This window comes from Salmo salar, chromosome ssa11 (assembly GCF_905237065.1).
Source record: "Salmo salar chromosome ssa11, Ssal_v3.1, whole genome shotgun sequence".
Taxonomy (NCBI): Eukaryota; Metazoa; Chordata; class Actinopteri; order Salmoniformes; family Salmonidae; genus Salmo; species Salmo salar.
In genome coordinates, this window is record NC_059452.1 from 78875863 (window position 1) to 78891003 (window position 15141).

Sequence of the window (15141 nt, forward strand, 5' to 3'; positions counted from 1 at the left end):
AAGACACAGAGGTCCAATAATAAAAAAAGATGAAACTCCATTTTTGGTGATATATGCTGAGTCCCACTCCAGAGCCATGTTGATCTCCCCTGGGGAAAGAGGTAAATGATGGGGGTAAAGCCGTAAGTGGTTGGGAGCAATGGCTCCCTCTCAAGGTTACAGGGGGCAGGGTCTGGGACAGGGATCCCATGTCACCCCCAACCAGTCCCATACTGAGGTGGGATGGGTGAGAAGGTGTCCACCCAAAAATCTGCTACATTCTTTTTGTAGGCCTGGCTCAAATTGTAATCAGTGATCTAACCATGCTGGGTTAAAGAAATGTATCCTTGTTGTTGATCAAACACAATGTGTTATTTAGATCAGCCCTTGTTGCTCTAAAGATAGTCTCCAGACTATTCATTTTTGTTGTAATAATCAACGTTTTGATGTTGAATGTTTTCACATGAGACTTCATCCATCCTGAACCAGTAAGATAGCTGCATGAGCTTAAACTATACTGAACTGTTCATCCCATCACAACAGCAGATATTTTATTTAACCTTTATTTAACCAGGAAGGGCTCATTGAGATTTGTAATCTCTTTTTCAAGAGCGTCCTCGCAAAGATAGGCAGCACCAAGTCATTACACAATTACAGATAGACAACAAGATACAGACCCATTTGGTGATGTGTCTTATTTAGGATATTCAGTATGCATGCAGAGATGTGTCTTATTTATGATATTCAGTATGCATGCAGAGATGTGTCTTATTTATGATATTCAGTATGCATGCAGAGATGTGTCTTATTTAGGATATTCAGTATGCATGCAGAGATGTGTCTTATTTAGGATATTCAGTATGCATGCAGAGATGTGTCTTATTTAGGATATTCAGTATGCATGCAGAGATGTGTCTTATTTATGATATTCAGTATGCATGCAGAGATGTGTCTTATTTAGGATATCCAGTATGCATGCAGAGATGTGTCTTATTTAGGATATTCAGTATGCATGCAGAGATGTGTCTTATTTATGATATTCAGTATGCATGCAGAGATGTGTCTTATTTATGATATTCAGTATGCATGCAGAGATGTGTCTTATTTAGGATATTCAGTATGCATGCAGAGATGTGTCTTATTTATGATATTCAGTATGCATGCAGAGATGTGTCTTATTTATGATATTCAGTATGCATGCAGAGATGTGCTTGCGCCGGTCCTGGGGGGGATCAGTAATCGTCTGGAATAACTTCCAATTAATGAACCAGATGGAATTTTCACAGTAACACCTGGGATGTCCTGGCACTCACAGCCCCAAAAAATGTATTTCACTTATAGTAATATTTCAGTGTTTTAGCCCTTACATCAGAGTGTCTTGTTTTTGTAAGCCAGCTGTATGAAAGCTGATAGAAATACCCTTGCACCTATCTAATACAGTATGTCTGACCTGGCTGGCCTCGTTGTTTTTTTGGTCTGGCTGAGGGCATTTTAGTCCCATGTAATCCTGCTGAAAGACATAACTTCCTGGGATGACTTCCAGAAAAGCATAAGGGCAGAAAAATGGAAACCGCCAAATTTCATGTGTTGGGCGGTTATAACTTAATATGCAGCTGGAGCCCTGCAGTGACTGGCCCAGTGCACAGTGTAAATCGTGTTAGCTGGGCAAACACAGCGACATGACGGGATTAGGCTGGAATGCAGGTGGAGTTAGGACCAAATTTTAGTTTTATGTCCTCTACTCATGTTCATTATTATGTCTCTTGTAAAATGAGCAATTACTCAACTTCTTGATTCCATTGGTATGTACCTATGAGAACGGACATGTCGTATGTTACATTCAGGTCATTTGATACATTGAATGTAGTTAAGAGCAAAGTTAAGGTATGTTTGTTCTAGAAAACAAGAGCCCACTAACTGGCCTTCATTTCTTTGAGGCTTGACACAATGTGTATGTCCCAGGATGTTAGAGTGATTGGAGATAGGGGCAGCTAGCTACTTCAGGAAATTACCTCAGTATGGGTGGTATGTCAAAAACATTATAGACCAGAGAATATGTTGGAGCAAACCACAGAATTGAGGTCAGCCACTTCACTGAAATCTAGAGAGCCCTGCTTGATGTTCACCCACCCATAGTGATTTAACATCCTCTGGCAGAGCACTGTGGGACAATTTAGGAGGATACTATGGGAGAGTCTGGAACAACAATGTAACATCTTTCCATGTGAAAGGTCCTCCCAAGAGGTTTCAGCAGGAAATGGAGAGGGAGCTGGGTTCTATGACAAGAACATCCTGGCTTCTTCTCCTCTCAGAAAATAAATAAACCTCTCCTTTGATATGAATCTCAGTCTGGGTCACCCAGCACTGTCAATTTAATTTGTCTGATACCAGCCCTTATAGAGATGGCCTTAAATATGCCTGTAATGGAACAGGGTGAGGGAAGGGGATGACTAGCCTGACATTTCAGTAATTGGGTCGTGTAGTAATGTCTGACTGGAATCAGACCATTTTCACCACAGCAACAGGATAGAAAGTTGGAACAGATGACTTACCTAAAGGTGATAACGGTGTAATCAGAAGTCTTATGAGAAGTCATCTCCCCAAAAAAGATAATAGCTCACTCTTAAGTGGATAATAGGCTGAATGAGCGCATTAACTTTTCTCTCACACCCACAGGCTTTTGAATTGAATACACTTAAATAGCATGATTAGTGTCTCCATGGGCGTTTCTATGATTTTTTTTTAAATGTGGGGGCAGAAAGAGGACCAAGCACCAGTCAGGGGTGGCCATGGGAAATCAGTAAATTGTATCACAAATAGCATTTAAAATTGCCTTAAAGTATGATGCATTGTATTGACAAACTGTTTCAACTGTTAATTTATATCTGTCCCTAATCTATAGACAAAAATGTATATTTTCAAGTTAGATACATGTTAACCATGCTGGTTAAGTGTGCCTTGAATTATAAATAAATCACTGACAGTGTCACCAGCAAAGCACACCCACACCCTCACACCTCCTCCTCCATGCTTCACGATGGGAACCACACAAGTGGAGATCATCAGTTCACGTACTCTGCGTCTCACAAAGACACGGCGGTTGGAACCAAAAATCTAAAATTTGGACTCATCAGACCAAAGGACAGATTTCCACCGGTCTAACGCCCATTGCTCATGTTTCTTGGCCCAAGCAAGTCTGTTCTTCTCATTGGTGTCCTTTAGTAGTGGTTTCTTTGCAGCAATTTGACCATGAAGGCCTGATTCACGCAGTCTCCTCTGAACAGTTGATGTCGAGATGTATCTGTTTCTTGAACTCTGAAGCATTTATTTGGGCTGCAATTTTGGAGGCTGGTAACTCGAATGAACTTATCCTCTGCAGCAGAGGTAACTCTGGGTCTTCTTTTTCTGTGGCGGTCCTCATGAGAGAAAGTTTCATCATAGTGTTTGATGGGTTTTGCTATTGCAGTTGAAGAAACTTTCAAAGTTCTTGACATTTTCCGGATTGACTGACCTTCATGTCTTAAAGTAATGATGGACTGTCGTTTCGCTTTGCTTATTTGAGCTGTTCTTGCCATAATATGGACTTGGTCTTTTAACAAATAGGGCTATCTTCATATACCACCCCTACCTTGTCACAACACAACTGATTAGCTCAAACGCATTAAGAAGGAAATAAATTCCACAAATTAACTTTTAACAAGGCACACCTGTTAATTTAAATGCATTCCAGGAGACTACCTCATGAAGCTGGTTGAGAGAATGCCAAGAGTGTGCAAAGCTGTCATCAAGGCAAAGGGTGGCTACTTTGAAGAATCTCAAATCTAAAAAATATTTGTTTAAGACTTTTTTGGTTACTACATGATTTAATATGTGTTATTTCATAGTTTTGATGTCTTCATTATTATTCTACCATGTAGAAAATAGTCAAAATAGAGAAAAAACCTTGAATGAGTACAGTAGGTGTGTGCAATCTTTTGACTGGTACCATATATGGAGATGTTTAGTGCCTAAAATAAGGGGTTAAATACATGTACAATTTTTTTTAAATATAATAAATAAATATACATATATAGGGCAGACATTTCAGAACAAACTTCCTTTACATTTTTTGGGGGAGACTATCTATTGTTCCATATAGTGAATCTGTTATTCAATGTGTTTGTATGAATAACAGATTCACTCACACACACACACACACACACACACACACACACACACACACACACACACACACACACACACACACACACACACACACACACACACACACACACACACACACACACACACACACACACACACCTTTGAACTGTTATGGGTTAAGCCTCCTTTTGTTTTATTGAAATTAGAAGAGAAAAAATTCATATTTTTCAATGTCTCATGTTATGTACTTACTACATCTGTGTGACTCTGAAGGAGACTCTGAGGATGTCCCAGTCTGTCTTCCGGGTCTCCAAGTGGTCCTAAGTGTGCCAGAAAGTCTGACTCTATGGGCACCATGCAGTGATTCATGCTGGGAGCCTGAGGCATGGAGATATTGCTTAGATCATGGGAAACAATATTTTGCTTCAAACAACTTACTGAGACTGATTGAGTGGGTTGATTTCAACTTTTTCATTTTGATGATGATAAGGGAAGTTGACATCTTAGAAGACATTTGCATAATTTTGTAATTAAAGATGCTCCGGAACTTGGGCAACTAAGAAGTATTTTTAAACCTCCCGCTTTGGGCAGGATGTGTCAATGTGTAGTTCATACATACATCATATATGAGCATAATTACAGTCTTACCTCAATTAGCCACGAAATCCCAGGCTAAAAAATATACAAAAGTGCCAGAGAATCTCTTTACGGTTTAAGATTAGTATTTGCCTAATGAAGCAAGAAGCTCTGAATTGGAAGTTGATACATAGTCCTTGAGAAAACAAACTGCCTTATTTGCAGTGCACGGAAAAGGCACGCATGTGCTCCAGAGATTGTTCTGAAATTATTTTGCTAAATAATCAAACTGAAGCCCCACAATAAAGTCCTCTCAGCATTTTGTGTCACAGCACATTTCTCCCATTGTCACTAATTTCTCATCAATTTATGGAAATGCGAAGCAAATCAGCACAGAAGAATGACTCAGAGTTAGGCTATTTATGGAAATGCTTTTCAGAGAAACCATTTGTATTTTATATGGATGGCCATTTATTAGAGGGCTTTTGTTTGCAGTGCATTCTCCACGACACTGAATATTTTCTGAATGATTCACTGCCAAGGCTGTACCATAAAATGCCTACTAAGTATAAAGGATGTCACGCTGCTTGCTTAGCGAGTATCGCTTCCTCCTGATTCGGCTCACACCGAGGCTTAAACCCAGGACCTCTGCCTTGCTAGCACACGTGACCCCTCTCCCGAAGTGTCTTACCAGTAGGCTCCACCGAAAAGTTAACAAGTGGCGCAAGTGGCAACCCTTCAGGCTAGAGAGTAAGTTTCACACATCCCCATGTGCTTTATAAGCACATTATTTCTTGAAGACTGGAGTGTTCATATAATATTTGTGAACTCCAATTGCAAGCACAAGGCTTTCTCAGAAATCAAAGCTTCATTGTGCTCTGAAGAGTTGAGGCACCATCATTCTCTTGAACCTTTTACTGGCATAGGCCTATTCATTTAGAAATGATTCATGCTTTAGTTCATATAATCCGTAAATCCATGGATTTTAGAAAAAATGTATCTAATCTAATCTGAGTCATTCCTCTACTTCACACCTCGTTGTTAGTGTTTTGTTCCTGCCTGCTCCTTTTGAGCCTGTGGAACCAATGATTCAAGCACCAGACCTCTGCTCTATGACACACTAATAAACAGGCAGGCTGAATAGAGAGTGGCTTTGGATTACAGTATAACCCTGCCTTATAAACTGTCCGGATGAACAGTCAAAGTGATATGCTGCCTCCACTGCTGACTAATTGCCACATTCATGGATCTTTAGATTGAAGGGTTCAGCCACATCCTGTCAATAATGCAGTCAGTAACGCAGGCTTCCGTTCTGCAGCAGAGCACTTCAGCAGGTTCAGTGTGTCTAAATGGCAAGGCAGAATGAACGTTTAGCACAATGGGATTCTTAAAGCCTCAGTTCCCCAGGTGGGTTACTTTGTGGTGATTAAGATGCTGATAGCTGGAGTTTAGACAGCGACACAGTGCTCAGTAGGCTCAGTGATACGTCTACATTTCTATAAACAATGTTGACACCTGCAGTCAGCGGCTGGCTATTTAGAAAGGTGATTTACCATCCCTCTAAAAACTCAAAGGGCTGTGGAAGCAGGGAGAGAATGGAGCCGGTGCATTTCTGTGCCGAGGTGAGAGCAGTTCTCATGAGATGGCATAATGAGCTGCGGCTGCCTGCGACCGTAGCGGCGATATCCGCCCATTAAACAGAAACCCCAGGTTTGTGTCGTTAAAAAGCAGCTGTTTTTGCGTGGGTCAGGACTGACAGAGCGCTGGCTGGCTTCTGATAGTGGCTATAAGCTAATTGTGAAAAGGCTCATTATATCTGATAAAGAAGCACATAAATCACATAGCGGGGCTGACCTGAGGCCGGCCTCAGAGGCTTGGCAGGGAGAATAGGGGGAACAGGGGGGAACTCTCACCGGGGCTGACTCGGAATGCCTCACATCTCATTACGTCGTCTGCTTCACAGAGTTCTAACCGCATCTTTGATTCTGTTAGGGATTCCATCTTTACATACCAGCTCTGTTTTGTCTGGATAAAAGGAAGCTGAGAATGTGATGATGGCAAATCTTTAGAATCTCTTGATAGTGGTGGGTGGATATGTTCCTCATTGACATGTAAGCCTACAATATAGGCCTGTGTAGGAGTCGGAAAACCATCAGTGCAGACATACCGGCCAAATGTTCCTGTCAGATAAATGGAAGTTATAGACAGTAAACTAGGTCTAGGCTTTCCTTGATCATAAAAACTAAGGATGGTGGTTTGTGTTCCCTCCCAGTTTAACCTCTGTTTGTAACTTTCCACTGACATGATCCCGCTCAATGGCACAGAGCATGTACTGTAGACCGTTGAGTACTCTCATATATGAAAAAACTGTGGGTTGAGAATAGAGAGCACAATGATGAATGGAGTATTTTACTAAATATGAAACATTGGCTTTATTGCTTTCTCCTGAGTTTTGCACATGAGCCGTTGCCCATCCGAAGGCTGCATTTATTTGGCAGTAGCAGAACTGGTATAAACCCAGGAAAGATATTTAAAAGTTCATTTAGAACACATATTGGGAGAGGAAGCTGAACTTGCTTAAAATACAACATCAGACTTGGCTCATTGAGTTATATATTTGATTATTTCCTAAACAGATACAAATAGATCCGGTTGACTTCTGTTATTGGTTTTTATTTACGATTGAAATGTATTTTATTACAGTGCTGTGAAATCTGAATGGGCATCAAAAATAGACTGTTTCCCCACTTGAACTGTAAGACAGCAGGAAAAAATATAACAGAAAACGAGATGTTAACCAGCCTCTGTCTTAGTCATCATTCCTGTGGAAAACCTAAGGGATAGATAGAAATTTACATAATGGATACCTGGAGGAAAATGGGGGAGGGTCATGTTTTTGCAAGAGGGAAGGTTTAATGTTTTTTTAATCTAGACCAGGGGAGGGTCATGTAATTGATGACATTTCTATATTTCTCAGTGTTTTAGAATGAGCTACTTATTAGGCTATATATCATGTGTGCCCAATGCCGCCCCTCATCTCTGATTCTCTGCTGGGGCTTACAATATAACGTGTGCCTATAGGCTATTTAGTGTGGTCTCAATCAAATTATCCATAGCCTTTAGGTTACAAAGTGCATGCTTGGAGAAGCACAGAGCAAAGTTCTATTTCTAAGAGAGCTGCTGGGATGGTGTAAATAAAACTAGGCTGCGTTACACACTGCAGTGTTTATTCCAACCCTGATCCCTGACCTGCTCTGCTCTTGTTGATCAAAACTGTTGTGTGCTGCTTAACCAATGGCTGTGCTGTGTAGGCCTGCAGTGGCAGTTCAGGAGGAGAGTCAAAGGTTTCTTCCGAAAATCGTTTTTGATTAGGCCTAGTCCAAAAAATGCAATATCTTGCGTGCGGACTAGGCTATAGCCTATGTTCTGTTCAGTTTGAGAAGGAGAGTGCGAAGATGAGGAGGACCGTAGGTCAACTTTGATATCTTGCTACTACTATAATTGATTTCATTTAAAACAAAATGTTTCTAACCCATGATGTATGCCTATTTATCAGAGTTATTGACCTCACAATAAGCCAGATTTGAGTAATTTACATTGTGCTGATGATACTTGAAGCAGCAGCTGTGGCACAATCAATCAGAAATGGACAGCTCATTGTGCTGAAAGTCTAGGCAAATTCCAGTAGGTATAATTAATTTCAACCGTCTTCATTTTAATTAGGCTTTACTAACAACAAGAGGGCTTTGTGTTGGAGCCTATTTCTTCCTATTTAAGAAATAAAAGGTAGACCTACCTGTTTAACAGACAAAATTAGGCTATAAGCTGTTATATCCAAAGATTTGTTGGTCAATTCCTCCACCCACCATGCACTCTTTAAATAGCCTACCTGAGTGAACGTGAAGGGTTAATAAATTACAACCAAGATTCGAATTGAGGGGGTATGAGAGAGAATGCCATAGGCCTAGGTTTTATTAAAGAAAACAAGCTTACCTTGTTAGCTTAAGATTTTGAAGAAAATAAAAACAGAGCCGTGATAAAGTGATTTATAACAGTGTTTGGTCTGTGATGCATTATGCTAGAAACAAGCTAAAAAAAAATACCCGGGAAAGACGTGACTCCGATACAATTGGGGATACTTTTTTTTCTTTCTTTTTTTGACATTCAGAACCTGAGCTACAACCTTCTATAGGAGACAAACAATTGACTTTGCTTAGAAAGTAATCTAATTCTGTCACTATCCATTGATTAAGCTATTCACTTTCTGTACAATAGATGTTTAAACCCAGACAGCTTTCAGGGAAAGGGGGGAGCCTTTATCTAGCCTACTATCTATCAAAATATTTATTTTAGTTTATTAGGTACACCACCCCGTTCACGAAAATGGTTCGTTCCCACAGACAGGGAGTCACTTGGCTTGCTATATAAAGCAGGCATTGTGTAACGTAGACGCAGAGTCAGGAGGAGTTTAATGATGAAGAACATGACATTTTACAAAACAAGGGAAGCGTCTAACATGGAAACAAACAATATTGCCTGGTGGGTGATAACAAAGGAGTGCTAGACAAAGGGGAAGTAGTCAGGGTAGTGATGGAGTCCAGGTGTGCCTCATGATGGGGCGCATGTGTGTGTAATGAGGGTTGCCAGGTGTGTATAATGATGGGTTGCCAGGACCGGTGGTTAGTAGACTGGCGACATTGGGCGCCGGAGAGGGGGAGAGGGAGTAGACGTGACAGTACCCCCCCTCCCCCGACGCCAGCCAGTAGGACAGTCCTGAGCGTGAGGAGCGGGCCGCTCCGGTTGGCGAAGGTGGAAATCTCGGATGATGTTGGGATCTAGAATGTCATCCACCAGAACCCAGCACAGCTCCTCTGGACCGTACCCCTCACATTCCACCAGGTACTGGAACCGACTCCCAAGACATTGGGAGTCCAGGAGTGATCTGACGGCATAGGGAGGTGGAGGGGTGTCATGGGGGACGACATCAGCCAGGGGACCAGGCACCACCGGCCTGAGGAGGGAAACATGAAAAGATGGTGAGATCCGGTAGTTAGTGGAGAGTTGTAATCTGTAAATTACCTCGTTGACCCTCCTGAGGACATTGAACCGGGGACTTAGCTTCTTACAGGGCAGGCGGAATGGGAGGTTTCTGGTGGAGAGCCAGACGCGATCACCAGGATGGAATACGGGAGCTTCACTGCAGTGGTGATCCACCTGCTCTTTCTGGCGGTGGACGTGGGCATCGTTCCATACCTCTTCTGCGCTCCTAAACCACTCGTCCACATCAGGAGCTTTGGTCTGGCTTAGATCCACTGTGCCAGGCACAGCTGATAAGCCAGAACACACTGGAAGGGAGTCAGGCCAGTGGAGGAGTGTTGCAATGAATTCTGGACGTGTTCAGCCCAAGGAAGGAATCGAGCCCACTCCCCCTGCCGGTCCTGGCAGTAACTCATCAGGAACCTCCCCAGTTCATCCACTCCACCTTCCTGTTAGATTGAGGACCGTACCCGGAAGTGAGGCTGACCGTGACCCCCAGCTTCTCCACGAAAGCCCTCCATACACATGATGTGAATTGGGGGCCACAATCAGAGATGATATCCTCCGGAAGGCCATAGTGCTGGAAGACCTGCTGGAACAGTGCCTCAGTGACCTGGAGAGTGGTAGGGACACAAAATCTATCGACAGATGGGTCCAAGGCCACTGAGGCATGGAGAGGGGAAGGAGTTTCCCTGCTGGAGCGTTCCGGGGAGACTTGGTTTGGGAACAAACGGAGCAGGAGTTGATGTAGTGGGTGACGTCCAGCACCAAGGTGAGCCACCAGTATTTAACGGAGATGGATTGAGTGTTGCGGGTGATACCTGGGTATCCAGCGGCAAGGGATGTGTGTGCCCAGGTCAAAAGCCAATCCCTTACCTCCGTGGGAACTTAGGTGTGCTCCGGAAGACAGGTAGCCGGTGCCTGGCGTATGTCCACATCTATGTCCCAGAGTACGTGGGCAACGATTTGGGAGGGTCATTTGTGAACACTCAGGATAGGGAACTCTCCTGAATCGTGGAGATGGGACAGGGCATCGACTTTGATGTTCTTTGAACCTGGGTGGTATGACAAGGTGACGTTGAATCTAGTAAAGAAAAGGGCCCACCTTGCTTGCTGAGGATTCAGACACCTCGCTGTCCGTATGTACTCCAAGTTCCGATGGTCGGTAAGGATGAGAAATGGGTCCGTGGCGCCCTCCAGCCAGTGTCTCCACTCCTCTAATGCCAACTTCACTGCTATGAGCTCCCGATCACCAACGTCATAGTTCCTCTCTGCAGGGGACAGTTTTTTTTAGTAGTGTGCACATGGATACAGTTTTTGTGGATTACCTTGATGTTGTGACAGGAAGGCCCCCACACCCACTTCTGAGGCGTCCACCTCCACCACAAAGAGCAGAGTAGGCTCTGGGTATTTCAGCAACGTTGTGGAGGTCAAACGCCCCTTCAGCAGGCAGAAGGCCTCATCAGCTGCAGGATTCCACGGCAATTTGAAGAGAGAGGTGAGAGGAGAGGCTATGGATCTGAAGTTCCTGATGAAGCAGCGGTAAAAGTTGGCAAACCCCAAAAACCATTGTAGTTCATTTATGGTGGCTGGGACTGGCCATGACCTGACTGCATCTACCTTCCTTTCCTCCAAAACCCCTCCCTGCGGGATGATCTGATATCCCAAGAAGGAGATGGCGACATGATGGAACTGGCACTTCTCTGCTTTGACGTACAGATGGTTATCCAGGAGGTGTCCCAGGACTACCCGGACGTGGGTGATGTGATCCTCCAAGGTGGCCGAGTAGATCAGGATGTTGTCAATAAACACAACCACCTGGTGCCCAAGCATGTCCCGAAACACCTCGTTCACGAATGCCTGGAACACCAACGGAGCATTGGCTAAACAATAAGGCATCACCAAGTACTCCTAGTGCCCAGACACTGTGCTGAAGGCCATCTTCCATTCATCCCCCTCCCGAATGCAGATCAAATTGTAGGCACTCCACAGATCCAGCTTAGTAAAAAAAACTGGCCCCCAAGGAGCTGTTCAATGGTGGCCGGCACAAACGGGAGGGGGTAGAGGTATTTGGTAGTGATGGCATTGAGACCTCTGTAGTCAATACACGGATGAAGACCCCCCTCCTTCTTGGCCACAAAAAAAGATACCAGCTGACGCAGGGGAGGTGGATGGGCAGATGAAACCCTGTTGGAGAGCCTCCTGGATGTACTCCTCCATAGCCTTGGTTTCAGCCCCCGATAGGGGGTAGATGCGGAGGCGCAGAGTCTGTTCGCAGGTCGATGGCACAGTCCCAGGGGCAATGAGGAGGAAGACAGATGGCGCGAGTTTTGGAGAAAACCTCCCAGAGATCCTGGTAAACCTCCGTAATCTCCATCCTCGGCCAGGAGATGGTGGGGTCGTGGCGTTGGAGCCACGGGAGGCAGAGGACGACCTTGTGTACGGATGCCTGGATGATGAGGAAAGGGAGGCTTTCTTGGTGCAGGGATCCCACAGTGATGGTGAGTGGTGCTGTGATGTGTGTGACTGTGCCAGACCCCAGTGGTTGTTTATCCAGCGCTTGAACCAGAAAGGAGAGCAGGTATGATGTTATGTTCAGGGAGGAGGTAAGGGCCTGGTCAATAAAATTCCCTGTGGCTCCGGAGTCCACTAGAGCTGTGGAAACAACACATGAGGGACAGCCAACTAGTGAAATTGGTACTAAAAAGGGTTTGATGGAGAGTGATGATGATGGAATAGTGATGATGAAACTCACACCTACCCCAGGAGACAGATGATCACTGGACCACCTAATGCTCGAGTGGTTCTCGGGTTAGAACGCAGTGGACACCGTTGGCGCTGGTGTCCCTCCTGGCCACAATAGGGACAGAGCCCCAGCTGTCTCTATGGCGTCGCTCAGCCGCAGGGAGAGGTGTGGCCCCTACCTCCATGGATTCAGGCTCCGACTCTGATCGGTCAACGAAGGAGGGAGAGAGGCAATGGTAGTGCTGATGCTCCCGAAGGAGGTTATCCAGATGGATGGCCATTGTGATGAGTGCGTCCAATGAGAGGGTGTCGTCTTGGCATGCCAGCTCTGTCGGGACCTCTTCACACAATCATCTTCTGAATAAGGTGCAGAGCACCAGCTCATTCCATCCGCTGGATACTGCCACTGCACAAAAGGTGAGGGCGTACTCCGCAGCGGTCTGGTCCTCCTGCAGTAGTTGGAGTAGGCGTTCACCCTCCTCTCTGGCCTCCGATGGATGATCAAAGACTCTTCTGAACAGAGCCATGAACCTCCCCTAGGAATTCAGGTCCTCCTCTCCTCTCTCCCAGACGGCCGTAGCCCATTCCAAGGCCCGCCCGGTCAACAGGGAAATAACCATGACAACCTTGGACCTCTCGGTGGTGGGGGCTCCCATTTTGATAAGCAAAATAGAGCGAGCACTGGAGGAGGAAGCCACGCATTTGGATGGAGTCCCGTCATGTTTGTCTGGAAGGGACAAACGGGCCTCACTGACTTGGGCAGACTGCTGAATGTGCTGGGGTGCTGGCTCGCTGAGTCGACTCATGGTAGAGGATCCTCCGCTCGTTGGGGGTGATGCCCCTTGTGGAAGATCCAGACGTTGAAGAACACGGAGGACCTCATCCATCGTCTTCCCCAGTCGCGCCAGCTTATCGTGCTGTTGGCAAAGTAGGTCTCCCTGTTCGTCAACCATCTGGGAGATGTCTCAGTTGGCTGCTTCCATTTTGAGAGTCAATATTCTGTAATGTAAACGCAAGGAGTCAGGAAGCAAGTACAGTTAGCGAGTTCAACCTCTCTAGGGTCGGCGGGGCGAAATCGTCCCACCTACGTAACAGCCAGTGGAATCCTGTGGCGCGTTATTCAAATACCTTAGAAATGCTATTACTTCAATTTCTCAAACATATGACTATTTTACACCATTTTAAAGACAAGACTCTCGTTAATCTAACCACACTGTCCGATTTCAAAAAGGCTTTACAACGAAAACAAAACATTAGATTATGTCAGCAGAGTACCCAGCCAGAAATAATCAGACACCCATTTTTCAAGCTAGCATATAATGTCACATAAACCCAAACCACAGCTAAATGCAGCACTAACCTTTGATAATCTTCATCAGATGACAACCCTAGGACATTATGTTATACAATACATGCATGTTTTGTTCAATCAAGTTCATATTTATCTCAAAAACCAGCTTTTTACATTAGCATGTGACGTTCAGAACTAGCAAACTTCCGGTGAATTTACTAAACATTTACTAAATTACTCACGATAAACGTTCACAAAAAGCATAACAATTATTTTAAGAATTATAGATACAGAACTCCTCTGTGCAATCGCTATCTCCGATTTTAAAATAGCTTTTCGGTGAAAGCACATTTTGCAATATTCTGAGTAGATAGCCCAGCCATCACAGGCTAGCTATTTAGACACCCAGCAAGTTTAGCACTCACCAAAGTCAGATTTACTATAAGAAAAATGTTATTACCTTTGCTGTTCTTCGTCAGAATGCACTCCCAGGACTTCTACTTCAATAACAAATGTTGGTTTGGTTCAAAATAATCCATAGTTATATCCAAATAGCGGCGTTTTGTTCGTGCGTTCAAGACACTATCCGAAAGGGTAAATAAGGGTTACGAGCACGACGCATTTCGTGACGAAAAAATTCTAAATATTCCATTACCGTACTTCGAAGCATGTCAACCGCTGTTTAAAATCAATTTTTATGCCATTTTTCTTGTAAAAAAGCGATAATATTCCGACCGGGAATCTCTGTTTAGGTTCAGAGACGAACGAAAATAAAAACATGGGGTCGACTCGTGCACGCGCCTTAGCCCATTGTCCTCTGATAGAGCACTTGCCAAAAGCGCTAATGTGTTTCAGCCTGGGGCTGGAATTACATCATTCAGCTTTTTCCCGCCTTCTGAGAGCCTATGGGAGCCGTAGGAAGTGTCACGTTACAGCAAAGATCCTCAGTCTTCAATAAACAGAGTCAAGAAGCTCAAGGAATGGTCAGACAGGCCACTTCCTGTAAGGAATCTTCTCAGGTTTTTGGCTGCCATATGACTTCTGTTATACTCACAGACACCATTCAAACAGTTTTAGAAACTTTAGGGTGTTTTCTATCCAAAGCCAATAATTATATGCATATTCTAGTTACTGGGCAGAAGTAGTAACCAGATTAAATCGGGTACGTTTTTTATCCGGCCGTGCAAATACTGCCCCCTGCGTCCCGCTCCAGATCCGCCACCGTGGAGAAATGCACACCCAGACCCTCCCCTATAGGTTCAGGTTTTGCGGCCGGAGTCCGCACCTTTGGGGGGGGGGGGGTACTGTCACGCCCTGACCTGAGAGAGCCTTTTTATGTCTCTATTTTGGTCAGGGTGTGATTTGGGTGG